The sequence below is a fragment of the Pseudophryne corroboree genome, chromosome 4 (genome assembly GCF_028390025.1).
Source record: "Pseudophryne corroboree isolate aPseCor3 chromosome 4, aPseCor3.hap2, whole genome shotgun sequence".
NCBI lineage: Eukaryota > Metazoa > Chordata > Amphibia > Anura > Myobatrachidae > Pseudophryne > Pseudophryne corroboree.
This window is the reverse complement of record NC_086447.1, coordinates 559583670-559598151: the sequence shown is the minus strand read 5'-3', so window position 1 is coordinate 559598151 and position 14482 is coordinate 559583670.

Sequence of the window (14482 nt, the reverse complement as noted above, 5' to 3'; positions counted from 1 at the left end):
CAGGATCTGGTCAGGATCCTGGCACTCAAAATGGTGACACCGGAATCCGGACACGCCTCGGAATGCCGACACTGGCATCCCCACAAAGTACACAATACCAGCGCCAGGATCCCAAACTATAATCTGCCGGGCCGCAGAAGAGGTAAGTCGTGAGGGGGTGTGGGGGACCTTAGTTTTAGGCTGCAGGAGTAGGATTAGGGTTAGGCTACGGGAAGGGGAGGTTAGGTTTAGGCTGCGGACGTAGGATTAGGGATAGGCTGCGTGAAGAGGGGGGGTTAGGGTTAGGCGACCCTGGGGAGGGTTAGGATTAGACTGCAAGAAGAGGCTGTTAGGTTCAGGCGCCACCACGGAGGGTAAGGGTTAGGCTATGAGAAGGGAGGGTTAGGGGGCCATGGGGGGGGAGGGGAGGTAAGTGTACTTCCCCCCTGTCAGGATTCTAACTGTTGGGATGCCGCGGTCGGTATTATGACCGCCGGCATTTCCAACCCTCTCTCACAGCTGCCAGAAATGACAAGCAGCAGCACTGTCTAGCCAATTCTTGTCTTTATACTGCTATACCACTGATACGATTTAAATAATTTGGGTAAGTGTAAAGTTTCAAGGCATCCCAGATCAGGCTTTCCCAACCTCGGTCCTCAAGGCACACTAACAGTGCAGGTTTTTAGTGATATCCATGCTTGAGAACAGGTGACTTAGGGCTCGTAAGAAGTGAAAAGTGTGGAGAAGTGAGCCAGTGGAGAAGTTGCCCATGCCAACCAATCAACTGCTCTGTATAATTTTATAGAATGCAAATTATAAATGTTACTTCAATACTGATTGGTTGCCACTGCCACTTCTCCACACTTTTCACTGCTTCATGAATAAACCCCTAATACCCCTTTTACATCAAAATCCCGGGTCAGATCCGGGATTTTGAACACAGGAGTTTCCCGGGTCGGTCCTGGCTTCATACCCCATTTACACTGCTCTACAATCCAGATTATTCCTGGGTCAGCACCGTTTATGCTGAAGCCGGGTCAGCCCTGCTTTTCCCTGTGGATGTCATTAAAAATGGCCTTGTAGGGCTCATAAAGATGAGGTCACAGAAGTTAACAAAAGGGAGGGGTGGTGCCATCTGGGAAATATTACGATAAACAACTGCATCCTTAACGGTGCCGGTCATCTGACGCCTGATTTCTTCTTCTGCTCTGATTAGCAGTATTACTCGGATCTCTGCATCGGACCAGTTGGTGGAACCAGACATGCTGCTGCAGGTCAGGATTCGGGTCTGGCAAAGAGTCTGGCCGAGGTTGAAGCTCTGGCTCACACTACGTGTCAGCAGTGTCTTGATGCAGATCAGGCTGTGAGCAGACTGGGAATATTGTATGCAGGTCAGGCTGTGGCTGTAGTGAAGGGAGCAGGCTACAGAAGCTGCATAAACGCTGCTGGTGTGCTCCAAGGGGGTCATTCCGAGTTGATCGCACGTAGCAACTGTTTGCTGCTCGTGTGATCAACTAGACGCCGCCTATGGGAGAGTGTATTTTAGCATAGCAGGGCTGCGATCGCTTGTGCAGCCCTGCTACGCTAAAAAGGTTTTGTGTAAAACAAGACTAGCCCTGCAGTTACTTACCCTGTGCGATGGATCCAGCGATGAAGGGTCCGGAATTGACGTCAGACATCCGCCCTCCAAGCGCCTGGACACGCTTGCATTCGCATCTCCATGCCCAGAAAACGGTGAGTTGACGCCCCGGAACGCATTCATCCTGTCAATCTTAATGCGGTCGCCGCTGCGACCGCTTTCTTTGTATGCGCCGTCGCCGGGCAACGACGCACGTGCGCAATGCGGCTGCCGCGCATGTGCAGTTCCGACCCGCTCGCACCGCTGCAATGAACTGCAGCGTGCAAACGGGTCGGAATGACCCCCCCTTGTGCACTGTCTGCGGGGCACTGACAAATGACATCATCTGCCAGTGCCACAGAAGCTCCAATCAGCTTCTCTCTGCAAAAGCCGGGTCAAATAACCGGGGTTGGGAGCGTTTACACTGCCACAGAATCCGGGTCCAACCCTGAGCATTTCCCGGGGGGGGGATTCCCGGGAAACAGGACCCAGATTATTTTTTAGAGTCCATTTACACCAAGCCCTGACCCAGATTGACTCTGCAATAATCCGGGTTATTTCTTTGGTTTAAAAGGGGTATTAATTAGTTCCTCAGTTATTTTGCTTTAACCATCTGTGCTGAAGCATGGATATCACTAAAGCCTGCACTGTTATACCCCTTTTACACTGCCATAAGTAACTCGGGGTATTGCATGTGAACGCACATCAACCCGGGTTTTTCTGCAAAGTATGAAAATTATATAAGAATATATAAAAGAGGCACTACTATGGTGGTCCTTCCCAAGCAGCTGAAGAAAGGAGATAGTCAGTCTCCATGCAGGTAATAAATAGCGTACAGCGCTCTCCTGATGAATATTAAAAAATTATATTTTAGCTACACAGTGCTGGTTAGAAAGTTGATATTCACATTTCATAATGAATATATGTATAAGTGCATGTAGATACACAAAAAAAGAAACAATTAAAAAAGAGAGTTGAAGAAACCTGTTCTCTCCTACTGGTCTATTTGTATGGGCTCAGTCACTGGGTTGTGCCAATGGATCCCAAGCCTGGGCATTGAAAAGCAATCCAATAATTTGTAAGTATACTTTCTGGGAGAATTATCCTGGCTTTTTGTTGCATAATTACAGAATCTTGTGGCAAGGCTTGGGCTTCCTAATTAGCCATGGTCCAAGAATTTAGCAATGGAGTCCAAAACAAGCAATATGAAGTCCCTTGATCCACAGACGGTTCGCCGGAATTCCCAGATGATAAGGGCTGGCTGTTTAAAGTACCAGGAATTAGGTCACAATGCCCAGAGGAGGATCAACTAACTTGTTTTGCTGTCTTATGGAAGATTTTTCAAAGGTTTTTGTGCAGTGTGAAACAGGTCAGGGAAAATAACCCGGGTAGCGACAAGGGCTGTACATAGCATCACCATGGGTCGCTGTACAGTGTGAATGGGTACACTGGGTTGATGCGACCCGGGACCCGTTCACACTACAGGAAAGCCAGCGCTTGGAAATGATCCAAGATGATCTCCAAGAGTCAACCCGGGGTACGTGACTAGCCTGTCACAGTCCTGATTAAAATCATAACATTTGGTGACTTACCTCTGCCATCTGTCCTATATCCTGCATGTTTTCTGCTCACTGGGAATACAGCTCTCCAGTACCATGAATTGCATGAGTGCTGAGTTCTCTGCCCAGGAACTGAGACTTGCTAACGAGCTGCCTCTGTGCTAATTAACCTTCTGTGTGAATACTGAATTCAGCAAGTCTCTCCATGCAGTGCCTACACAGCATTGTCCATGTTATCATTATTTCTCTGACGTCCTAGTGGATGCTGGGACTTCCGTAAGGACCATGGGGAATAGCGGCTCCGCAGGAGACTGGGCACAAAAGTAAAAGCTTTAGACCAGCTGGTGTGCACTGGCTCCTCCCCCTATGACCCTCCTCCAAGCCTCAGTTAGATTTTTGTGCCCGAACGAGAAGGGTGCATGCTAGGTGGCTCTCCTGAGCTGCTTAGAAGTAAAAGTTTAAATAGGTTTTTTATTTTCAGTGAGTACTGCTGGCAACAGGCTCACTGCATCGTGGGACTAAGGGGAGAAGAAGCGAACTCACCTGCGTGCAGAGTGGATTGGGCTTCTTGGCTACTGGACATTAGCTCCAGAGGGACGATCACAGGTTCAGCCTGGATGGGTCCCGGAGCCGCGCCGCTGGCCCCCTTACAGAGCCAGAAGAGCGAAGAGGTCCGGAGAAAGCGGCGGCAGAAGACGTTCCTGTCTTCAAATAAGGTAGCGCACAGCACTGCAGCTGTGCGCCATTGCTCTCAGCACACTTCACACTCCGGTCACTGAGGGTGCAGGGCGCTGGGGGGGAGCGCCCTGAGACGCAATAAAACACTATAAAAACCTTATATGGCTAAAGAAATGCATCACATATAGCTCCTAGGCTATATGGATGCACTTAACCCCTGCAAGTTTTCCTGAAAAAAGCGGGAGAAAAGGCCGCCGAGAAGGGGGCGGAGCCTATCTCCTCAGCACACAAGCGCCATTTTCCCTCACAGCTCCGCTGGAAGGACGGCTCCCTGACTCTCCCCTGCAGTCCTGCTACAAGAATCAGGGTAAAACAAGAGAGGGGGGGCACTATTGGCAGCTAATATATAATACAGCAGCTATAACAGGGAGTAACACTTATATAAGGTTATCCCTGCATATATATAGCGCTCTGGTGTGTGCTGGCAAACTCTCCCTCTGTCTCCCCAAAGGGCTAGTGGGGTCCTGTCCTCTATCAGAGCATTCCCTGTGTGTGTGCTGGGTGTCGGTACGATTGTGTCGACATGTATGAGGAGGAAAATGATGTGGAAGCAGAGCAATTGCCTGTGTTAGTGATGTCACCCCCTAGGGAGTCGACACCTGACTGGATGGTCGTATTTAAAGAATTACGTGACAATGTCAGCACTTGAAACTGTTGACGACATGAGACAGCCGGCAAATCAGTTAGTGCCTGTTCAGGCGTCTCAGACACCGTCAGGGGCGCTAAAACGCCCGTTACCTCAGATGGTCGACACAGACCCAGACACGGATACTGAATCCAGTGTCGACGGTGAGGAGACAAACGTAATGTACAGTAGGGCCACACGTTACATGATCACGGCAATGAAGGAGGCATTGAACATTTCTGACACTACAAGTACCACAAAAAAAGGGTATTATGTGGGGTGTGAAAAAACTACCAGTAGTTTTTCCTGAATCAGAGGAATTAAATGAGGTGTGTGATAAAGCGTGGGTTTCCCCCGATAAAAAACTGCTGATTTCTAACAAATTATTGGCACTATACCCTTTCCCACCAGAGGTTAGGGCACGTTGGGAAACACCCCCTAGGGTAGATAAGGCGCTCACACGCTTATCAAAACAAGTGGCGTTACCGTCTCCTGATACGGCCGCCCTCAAGGAACCAGCTGATAGAAGGCTGGAAAATATCCTAAAAGGTATATACACACATACTGGTTTTATACTGCGACCAGCAATCGCCTCAGCCTGGATGTGCAGAGAGGTGACCTTTTTACCCCAGGTCACCTCTCAGCAGAAAAAGACACCGTCTTTTCAAACTCAGTCCTTTCGTTCCTATAAGAACAAGCGAGCAAAAGGCCACTCATTTCTGCCCTGGGGCAGAGGAAGAGGAAAAAGACTGCACCAGGCAGCCTCTTCCCAGGAGCAGAAGCCCTCCCCCGCTTCTGCCAAGTCTTCAGCATGACGCTGGGGCTTTACAAGCGGACTCAGGCACGGTGGGGGCCCGTCTCAAAAATTTCAACGCGCAGTGGGCTCACTCGCAAGTGGACCCCTGGATCCTGCAGGTAGTATCACAGGGGTACAAATTGGAATTCGAGACGTCTCCCCCTCGCCGATTCCTGAAGTCTGCTCATCCAACGTCTCCCTCCGACAGGGAGGCAGTATTGGAAGCTATTCACAAGCTGTATTCCCAGCAGGTGATAATCAAGGTACCCCTCCTACAACAGGGAAAGGGGTATTATTCCACGCTGTTTGTGGTACCGAAGCCGGACGGCTCGGTGAGACCAATTTTAAATCTGAAATCCTTGAACACTTACATAAAAAGGTTCAAATTCAAGATGGAATCACTCAGAGCAGTGATAGCGAACCTGGAAGAAGGGGACTATATGGTATCTCTGGACATCAAAGATGCTTATCTCCATGTCCCAATCTTCCCTTCTCACCAGGGGTACCTCAGGTTTGTGGTTCAAAACTGTCATTATCAGTTTCAGACGCTGACGTTTGGATTGTCCACGGCACCCCGGGTCTTTACCAAGGTAATGGCCGAAATTATGATTCTTCTTCGAAGAGAAGGCGTCTTAATTATCCCTTACTTGGACGATCTCCTGATAAGGGCAAGATCCAGGGAACAGTTAGAGTTCGGAGTAGCACTGTCTCAGGTAGTGCTACGTCAGCACGGGTGGATTCTAAATATCCAAAAATCACAGCTGATTCCAACAACACGTCTACTGTTCCTGGGGATGATTCTGGACACAGTCTAGAAAAAGGTGTTTCTCCCGGAGGAGAAGGCCAGGGAGTTATTCGAGCTAGTCAGGAACCTCCTAAAACCAGGCCAAGTGTCAGTGCATCAATGCACGAGAGTCCTGGGAAAAATGGTGGCTTCTTACGAAGCAATTCCATTCGGAAGATTCCATGCAATGAGAGGCTGTGGAGCAGTCACACAGGGAAGAAATTTCCAGGGCTTGTGGCCAAGCATGGAAACGTCTCTTCACATAAATATCCTGGAACTAAGGGCCATTTACAATGCCCTAAGTCAAGCAAGGCCTCTGCTTCAGGGTCAGTCGGTATTGATCCAATCGGACAACATCACGGCAGTCGCCCACGTCAACAGACAGGGCGGCACAAGAAGCAGGAGGGCAATGGCAGAAGCTGCAAGGATTCTCCGCTGGGCGGAAAATCATGTGGTAGCACTGTCAGCAGTGTTCATTCCGGGAGTGGACAACTGGGAAGCAGACTTCCTCAGCAGACACGACCTCCACCCGGGGGAGTGGGGAGTTCACCCAGAAGTCTTCCAAGTGATTGTAAACCGTTGGGAAAAACCAAAGGTGGACATGATGGCGTCCCGTCTCAACAAAAAACTGGACAGATATTGCGCCAGGTCAAGGGACCCTCAGGCAATAGCGGTGGACGCTCTGGTAACACCGTGGGTGTACCAGTCGGTGTATGTGTTCCCTCCTCTGCCTCTCATACCCAAAGTACTGAGAATCATAAGAAGGAGAGGAGTAAGAACTATACTCGTGGCTCCGGATTGGCCAAGAAGAACTTGGTACCCGGAACTGCAAGAGATGCTCACGGAGGACCCGTGGCCTCTACCTCTCAGAAAGGACCTGCTCCAGCAGGGACCTTGTCTGTTTCAAGACTTACCGCGGCTGCGTTTGACGGCATGGAGGTTGAACGCCGGATCCTGAAGGAAAAAGGCATTCCAGATGAAGTCATCCCTACCCTGGTCAAGGCCAGAAAGGATGTAACCGCAAAACATTATCACCGCATTTGGCGGAAATATGTTGCGTGGTGTGAGGCCAAGAAGGCCCCTACAGAGGAATTTCAACTGGGTCGTTTCCTGCATTTCCTGCAAACAGGACTATCTATGGGCCTAAAATTAGGGTCCATTAAGGTTCAAATTTCGGCCCTGTCAATCTTCTTCCAAAAAGAACTGGCTTCAGTGCCTGAAGTTCGGACGTTTGTCAAAGGGGTACTGCATATACAGCCTCCTTTTGTGCCTCCAGTGGCACCTTGGGATCTCAATGTAGTGTTGAGTCTCCTAAAATCACATTGGTTTGAACCACTCACCACTGTGGAATTGAAATATCTCACATGGAAAGTGGTCATGCTGTTAGCCCTGGCTTCAGCCAGGCGTGTCTCTGAATTGGCGGCTTTATCATATAAAAGCCCTTACCTAATTTTTCATTCAGACAGGGCAGAACTGAGGACTCGCCCTCAATTTCTCCCTAAGGTGGTTTCAGCGTTTCACATGAACCAGCCTATTGTGGTACCTGCGGCGACTAGGGACTTGGAGGACTCCAAGTTGCTGGACGTAGTCAGGGCCCTGAAAATATATGTTTCCAGGACGGCTGGAGTCAGAAAATCTGACTCTCTGTTTATCCTGTATGCACCCAACAAGCTGGGTGCTCTTGCTTCTAAGCAGACGATTGCTCGTTGGATTTGTAGTACAATTCAGCTTGCACATTCTGTGGCAGGCCTGCCACAGCCAAAATCTGTAAAAGCCCATTCCACAAGGAAAGTGGGCTCATCTTGGGCGGCTGCCCGAGGGGTCTCGGCTTTACAACTTTGCCGAGCAGCTACTTGGTCAGGGGAAAACACGTTTGCTAAATTTTACAAATTCGATACCCTGGCTGAGGAGGACCCGGAGTTCTCTCATTCGGTGCTGCAGAGTCATCCGCACTCTCCCGCCCGTTTGGGAGCTTTGGTATAATCCCCATGGTCCTTACGGAAGTCCCAGCATCCACTAGGACGTCAGAGAAAATAAGAATTTACTTACCGATAATTCTATTTCTCGTAGTCCGTAGTGGATGCTGGGCGCCCATCCCAAGTGCGGATTGTCTGCAATACTTGTATATAGTTATTGTTACAAAAAAATCTGGTTGTTTATTGTTGTGAGCCATCTTTTCAGAGGCTCCTACGTTTATCATACTGTTAACTGGGTTCAGATCACAGGTTGTACGGTGTGATTGGTGTGGCTGGTATGAGTCTTACCCGGGATTCAAAATCCTTCCTTATTATGTACGCTCGTCCGGGCACAGTATCCTAACTGAGGCTTGGAGGAGGGTCATAGGGGGAGGAGCCAGTGCACACCAGCTGGTCTAAAGCTTTTACTTTTGTGCCCAGTCTCCTGCGGAGCCGCTATTCCCCATGGTCCTTACGGAAGTCCCAGCATCCACTACGGACTACGAGAAATAGAATTATCGGTAAGTAAATTCTTATTATTACATGCCTTCCTGACTCCAGTGGACACCAGCTACAGTCTCCGCTGACTCTGCGGCCATTACTACTTCCATGTGGTCCCACAACGCTGGAGTTCCCTCCAAAACCAGTTATGGACCTCGCCATGACAGTCTCCAGTCAGCTGATCTTCCAGGAGTCAATCCGGATTCACGTCTGCATCATGTGAGCCGCTCATCCACTCAGCTGTAAGCACTGGGTATAAGTTCCAGGTCTCAGCACTAAAACGTTGCCAGCGCTTTGGTGTCACTCAGCCTGGAGTGAGCTCCAGAATCTCCTGCTGGTAACCATCCCCCGCAATGCCTGACTCCCTGGATGATTTAAAGGGCCATTGCTGCCACTACATCCTGGCATCTCCAGATTCACTGGAAGTCCTCCAGTGATCCAGAGGGACTATCCTATATCCCTAGTGGCATTAGAGACTCTGCTGGTTCTTGCCAGCTTCCAGTACACCGCTGCGCAAGGTAGCGCACCATAGTATCCTGAAAACCTGCTACTGCTGTCTACTACAGTGCAGTATCCATTGTGCAGAACCACCACATCCCAGCTAGTGGGAAACCAGCTACATTGCACAGCATATGGAATCCCTATTGCGCTACCTCAGCTGCCCAGCATCTGGAAACCAGCATTGCCGATATCCTCGGCTTCGTCTACAAGTATTGCTGACATCCTTAGCTTCGTCTACAATCATTGCCGACGTCCTCTGCTTCATTTACAAGTATTGCTGACGTCCTCAGCTTCGGTTACAAGTATTGCTAATATCCTCAGCTTCGTCTACAAGCATTGCCGACGTCCTCGGCTTCATTTACAAGTATTGCTGATGTCCTCAGCTTCAGTTACAAGCACTGCCGACATCCTCGGCTTCATTTACAAGCATTGCTGACATCTTCAGCTTCGTCTACAAGCATTGCCAACGTCCTCAGCTTGGGTTACAAGTATTGCTGACGTCCTCAGCTTGGGTTACAAGTATTGCTGACGTCCTTAGCTTGGGTTACAAGTATTGCTGACATCCTCATTTTCGTCTACAAGTATTGCCGACTTCCTCAGCCTCGTCTATGAGTATTGCTGATGCCCTCGGCTTCCTCTACAGTCATTGCTGATGTCCTCAGCTTCGGCTACAATTATTGCTGATGCCCTCAGCGTCCTCTACAGTCATTGCTGATGCCCTCAGCTTCATTTACAATTATTGCTGATGCTCTCAGCTTCGTCTACAGTCATTGCTGTTGTCCTCAGCCTCATCAACAGCTATCACGCTGGTTCCAGCCAGTGATCTGTGACTTTCCTGCATTGCTGATCTTCCCAGCATTCCATCAACTCACCAGTTCTCACGTGACTCTCCATTAGGTGACAACCCAGCTACCTATTGCACTGGTGGCTTCCACCACCAGTGTTCCAGTACTCATAGTTGGTCACCTTTCCTCATAGAGTATACTGCCTGACTGCCACGTCTTGATGAGCGGATCATTCATTAAGCCATCCCGATTCTGTCCACTGCTCTCAAGACAGAACCCAGTGTCCAGTACTAGTCCGGGTTCACAAACAAGCTCAGTCGTGACATAGCCCTGCTGACCTGGCAATAAGCCATGTGCAGCCACACAGTGTGAAAGGGGCCAAAGCTGGGTCGCACCGTGTTGAACCTGTGTACAAGGTCCCGTGCACGACCCGGCTTTGGCGGTGCGAAAGAGGTTGGGGATGCCTGCACTAGGCAATTTTACACACACAATACTACTTCTGCTTCCCCCTGCTAGCCCATTAGGAGAGGCTTCAAAAGGGTACTGTACTGTGGCCTGATATTTTCCTTTTACTGTACGGATTTTTGGCTACTTTTTACCAACATTGCAAACTAAATTTACCGTGTAAATGTAGCAGTGACTTGCCCATGTCAACATAACTTACTTTTCTAATTGAATAGCAAAAAGTTGTGGATAATTGAATTAGACCAAAATATTATTTAAGCTGCCACCATATCTAAAAGATGCCCCAAATGTCTGATTCCATGTGATAATCCATGTATACCTACCTTTCCGGCGATGTAATCCGGTATCCTGGGCTCCAGCAGTGCATTCTTCTCCAGTGGTCCCCTCTTTGAAGCCTGCAGGTCACTTCTGCGCATGCTCTGGCATCTGAGGTCCCAGGGGGCTGCAGAGGTAGCTGGGAGGTCAGAGGGTGGAGCCAGCACGGGTGTCGGGCAGAGAGCATGGAAGCATTAAGCTTCCCTGCTGTTTATGCACCATAGTTCAGATTACGCCATCCCACAATGGCGAATCTGAACTCCATGGAGAAGCGGAAACAGAGCTTTCCATTCCTTATTGAATTGCACTTCAGGCACGGAGCAGGAGTCCCGCTGGAGGTCAGGAACGTCTATACATTAACCTTCAAAACAGGGCTTTACTCTACGTTACTGTATGTATAGACCCCATAATCATTTACATGTGTGGGCAGCTTCAGGCATGCCTAGCAATTAAAAAGTGTACATTTGTAGCATGATCATTAAAGGCCAATTAAAACTGTTCTGTGATTTAAATTCTTAACAGGTGTTTATATTAGAAGCAGGAACACTACACAGCGATTAATAAGACTGAAGGCATCATATCATCTAGTAAATTTAAGATACAGATACTGTATCCTTTAGCAAAACTCAACTATAATCAGGACCTCCTTAAATTGAAACTGTGATTATTAATCAAGTAACTACAGTTATACTAACCAGGCATCATGATGCATGTTATAGTACATAACAGATGTGTATGACTCAGGATATCCAAAGATAAACATTTTAACTCAGATGTCGAATAGATTTATAAGACGTATTGAGTTAATAGATGCCTCCTGCATGCTTGTTTGGTCTTCTGCTGTGTCTGCATACGCGGCATCGGATAACTTGCGTGAACATCGGCCATGTGAACAATCCTCAGCTTATGCTGGATGGCCAGGCTGTTCACGCTACTGGTACCATGAATATGCATTCAAAGATGCAGACCCTGGCCACTGCCAGAAATGGGGGTAATACACCCCCACTTTTGGGAATGCTGCCAGCTCTGCCCACCCCTGAAAAATGCAACTAGGTTAACTTATACCCCTTTCAGACATAAGCCTAAAACCCAGTTTTTTGCGCGTTAATGTGCATCAACCCAAGCCCAGCTCATATCTCAAAGGGACTACCAGGATTGAGTACCGGGTCCATGACCCTGCTCGCTAGCAGGATTTTTCTCCAGGACTTGCAACCCGGGTAGACTACCTGGCTGAGGCACGACCGGGGTCTTGATGACCTGGGTAATACCTACAAGAAATTGATTGGCCGGGAACAGTAGCACTTGGAGATAAGATCATCTCCAAGCTCCTACTGAGTGCCGGAAGACCTGAGTCACTGATGACCCAGGAATAACCTGGGTTGTCACCCGTGTGTGAAAGGAGTAACCCTGGCTTTAATCCGTGCTCTGTGTCCCGAGCCTGGGTCCCGAGCCGGGTTGAAGTCAGGTAGTTATGTCTGAAAGGGGCTTTAGGCTAGTATTAGCCCTGATTTCTGCTGGAAAAAAAAAATATGATGGTCACAATTAAAACCCTTTTTTTTTTTCGGGAGAAAAATGTCCTGTTTTCATGGGATAACACATGGGATCAGGGATAAGTATCCGGACCCATGTGTTATCGTGGCTCTGAGTGCTGTCTTTCGGGGATTATGCTTCGGGTGCATAATCCCCAATAAATACAGAGTATCGGGGCTAATTGAATAGCCCCAGGCAAATCAATTAGCTGCAGTAAATTACTGTATCTTATTGAATACTGTCCTTCATTGACACATATTAAATAACATCTGCACAGTCATGTTAACAAATAGAATTTTTTTTAATGCTCATCATACTCTTATTTTTGTATGAAGTTTAATTTAAAATCAACATCATGGGCCAAATGTAATAGAGTGAGAGTTTCAGAAAGTGAGAGATTTGGTAAGGTTTTTCAGGTTTTTTTTAAAGTGGCAATCATTACACTGCAAAACCAGGTTACTCTTGCTGTGTAAATGATTGCCACTTTAAAAAAAATCTGCAAAACCTTATCAAATTTCTCACTTTCTGAAACTCCACTCCATTACATTTGGCCCCATGTGCGTTTTCCTTTATATTGCTCATTTTAGACACGCATTAATACACCAAAATGGCAATCTCTTCTGCTGTTTTGTGTCTGAGAATGTTAAGTTGGTGTTTGACCACAAAGTCTTCACTGCCATTCACCATTTCTGCTTGCATTTTGTGTGCTTGCTGAACGTCTGATAATATCTTGAGAAAATATGATTAAATAGTTTTAAAAAGTGTGTTTTTTGTTGTTGTTGTTGTTGTTGTTGTTGTTGTAAACCATTCTCTAACGAAGTTAATATAAAAGACCAATAGCACCTCTTTTAGTACTGGCTATCTGTTCATTGATGCTTTGTGGGGGGAATTCAGACTGGATCGTTGGAGCGGCAGCGATCACAGTCTGAATTCCTTTGTGGAGTGTGCATGCTCACCCTGGGAGCCTAGTGAGATGCTAAAAGCATCTCAGGGCTGCGATCGCCTCTGCCTGATTGACAGGCACAGGCGGTCGTGGGGTGGGAGGGGGCATGCCAATGGCGTTAGAACGCCGTTGGCGGGGCAAGGTCAGGACAACTCAGGCGTGTCCGGACCATTGCGGGGGGCAGGCCGAGGTGGCTGCGTGATGGGGTGTGGCGGGTAGCCGCCTGCCAGCGTGCAGGAGCTGCACTGGCAGGGAGATACTCAGTAGGGCCTGACACGCGGGGCGGACTAGCTCTGTGCTGGGTGTCCCTCCCTGCATGTCAGAGAAACTGATCTTAGATGTGCTAAATTTAGCACATCTACGATAAGATCTGAATTAGGCCCTGTGTTTGTTTCTGGGAGTGTAAAACTTGCCAGGTTTGTCAGCCTCGTACCCTCTGTGACAATATAAAACATGGTAGATGTGCATATAGGGAGTTATTCAGGTGTGATCACTGCTGCGATTCCTTGTGCAGTTTCCCATAAATCGGGAAACTGCACATGCGCAGGACCCATTCTACGCATGTGCAGAACGGACCCTGCGATCGCATCGCAGTAATGTGAATGCCTCTGCGTAGACAGGCAGAGGCATTTGGGGGGAGGCCCCATTTTCTGGGAGTGGCAAGGCCAAGGACTGCGTCGCTGGATGCAGTTTTCATGGCCTCACAAGCCACCTTGCGAGCTAGCCTGAGTAAGCTGGGGCTTACTTGGCTTGCCTTCGCAGATGAACATCGCGACTGATGGTTGCGATGTTTGATCCTAGGCTGCAAGGCAGTCACAGTGCTGCGATCGCAAATGCAGCAAGGAGGTGTGTCTAAACCTCCTACTGCATTTGCAAATCCCTCCCAGTAAGAGCGGCCCTTTGCGATCAGCACTGGTTACTGGACTTCTGGGTTTATGACCCGGGAGTCCGTCTGCGCATGCGCAGAGTGTCGCAGGGGGTGCTGGGAGGAATCCGATTGGATTCCTCTTTGTGCTGAATCTGGAAAGAAGCTCCAATATGGTAATGGCAGCAAAAGCTGGCATTACCCTCCGCACCAAAGCCCAGGAATCAAGGGCTTAGTACATACGGTAAAACCCCCCCAAAATGATTATTATTATTTTTTTACAGCATTTTGGGCCTTATTCAGGTTTGTTAGCAAACAAAAAAGCGCACTAAGTAAAACCATGTAGCTCTGTAGGGGGGCAGATATAACATATGCAGAGAGAGTTAGATTTGGGTGCGGTGTGTTCAAACTGAAATCTAAATTGCAGTGTAAAAATAAAGTCAGTAGCTACCATGCACAGAAACAATATAATCCCCCCCCAAATTTAAATCTTTCTGCACATTGGTTGGTACTTTATCATCGT